The sequence below is a fragment of the Perna viridis genome, chromosome 13 (genome assembly GCF_037379345.1).
Source record: "Perna viridis isolate PV_CMFRI_1.1 ecotype Kerala chromosome 13, ASM3737934v1, whole genome shotgun sequence".
Taxonomy (NCBI): Eukaryota; Metazoa; Mollusca; class Bivalvia; order Mytilida; family Mytilidae; genus Perna; species Perna viridis.
In genome coordinates this window covers 19,949,641-19,952,038 of record NC_142457.1, presented here as the reverse complement: position 1 = coordinate 19,952,038, position 2,398 = coordinate 19,949,641, and positions in this window count along the sequence as shown.

The following is a 2,398-nucleotide window of genomic DNA, read 5'->3' as shown; positions in this document are numbered from 1 at the left end:
TTCTGAATTCTTTCATGAAAGAATATTTTATTACTAATCGAAAAATACTGAATTATATAATATATGGCCCAAGGCCAAAGGCATATATTTATATTTATTGTGAGGTAACTTAATATTAGATACTTTTCATTATAAATTTGTGATTTATTCTGGTTGTTTCTGATGGCTACTTTAATTACTGTTCATGTTGATCCTTAACACAAATTCTATGAATGAGGCTTCTCTTTGGGTTTTTGTTAAACAAATGAGGCTCCTCATGGTTTTTTTTTTGTTTAATGAATGAGGCTCCTCATTGGGTTTTTGTTTAATGAATGAGGCTCCTCTTTGGGTTTTTGTTTAATGAATGAGGCTCCTCATGGGTTTTTTGTTTAATGAATGAGGATCCTCATGGGTTTTTTTGTTTAATGAATGCGGCTCATCATGGGGGTTTTGTTTAATGAATGAGGCTCCTTACCGGGTTTTTGTTTAGTTGATTCTTTTAGTGAGTTATTTTATGAAAAGAAAACATCCCTACTGGTGCACCTGGTCCATGCTCCCAGTTTTTAGTGCAGTCCGAGTTGCTCATTTACTTTCATTACTTTGTATGTATGATTTTAGTTACTTTATGTTCTTTGTTGTGTATGTCTGTTTTCCATGTCTGGTCTTTGTCCCTGGATTACATTCTTTTGATTACCGCTATAACCTTGGTTCCCTTGATTACTCTTTCATGATGACTAAATGATTTATGAACAAAGAAAATCTTCCAGTTTTCAAAGCAAAAATTTTATGATTACAAGATTTTATTGGTTATCATTTTGAGTATTGTAACCCCCACCAATTTTGTATGAGGAACATTTTGAATGGGATCCATTATAGGATGCTGATATTATTTGTTCTAACTTGGTTGTGAGGTAGTCATTATTCGTGCTCTTGTGATATTGTTTTGTAATAGTTTATCTATTTATTTCAGTTTTCTTATTTTGTCGTTACTTCTATTTGTATATTTTAAGCATCGTTAAGTTAATCAGATATTGTATTCAACCATTTACAAAAATTTTTTTTTACAAACCCAAAACTTTTGTGGTTATATAATGGTATCATGTTGTCCATAGACACTTTCCCATCTACCCAATAACTGAGTATATAATGGTATCGTATTGTTGTCCATAGATACTTTTCCATTTACCCAATAACTGGGTGTAACTGTTTAGATTTTTATGAAATTATACCACAAGGTGCCATACAATAAATAGTGCTCAGAACCCTAGCCGGGGGCTAGGGCGCTCTGCCCACAGAGCAACTGGGTTGTGTGCCCTAGGTGGTGGAATGGGGTACCCCTGGCATGTTACATGCTGGGGTTGTCAGGTTATAATACGGAAAACCTGACCACAAACCGTAGTGGTGCACCGTGTTGGGAAAGATGCCATGTTCCTCGCACGTTACAGAACCCTACTGTGGTATTCTCCCGGAGTAGGAACCATAGGGCTCCGCCACAGGAGGCTAAATTGCCCGACCCTACCCACCTCCCTCTTTCCAGTGGCAATCAAAATTTCTCGACCCCATTATCCTTGTGTCCCATCCCATTTTTCATTTTATCATCATTAAATGTTCATTTTATCATCCATTTCATGTTCATCGCCTGAATATTGCTGAAATATTGCTGCTCGGGCATTAAACCCCAACAAACAAACAAGCCATACAATAACAGGAAATCTCAGATTTTTGGGATTGTGACTTAAACTGTTTTAGAATTAGGGAACAAAAAGGGCCAGAAACAGGCATGTTTTTGATGTGCAGTCAATGACTTGAGTATAGTGTATAGATCTATATGAAATTACATCACAGTCTCATACCACAAAAGGAAGCCTGGGATTGATTTTTGGAGGTTGTGACTTGAAGGGACCAAGAGCAATCATTTTGCTGACATTATCTGGACAATAACTTGATCTAAAGTGAATTGATCTTTTTGATGTTGGAGAGCAAGGTGTCATACTACCAAAGGAAGGCTTAGATAGATTTTTTGAGTTGTGACATGAAGTATTTTGGAATGAGGGGCGAAAAGTCAATTTTTTTATGTTTTGACAGTAACTTGAGTAAATTTGAATGGTTTTTTTTTCTTAATTTTACCACAATGTGTCAATCCACATAAAGAGAATTAGAATTTAATTCTTGGGTTGTTGCATGAACTTTTCAAGAATGAGAACCTGAAAGGGACCAGAAACAAAACTTTATCAAGTTTAGATAATGGCTTTAGTAAAATGTATTGGATCTCTTTTTAATTGTAACATAAGGTTCCACACCACCAAAGGAAGGCCAGAATTAATTTGTGGGGTAGGGGGTTGTGACTTAATTTCAGAATGAAGGGCCCAAAAGGGGCCAGAAACAAGTCTTTTTTATGTCATGACTATAATTTAAGACC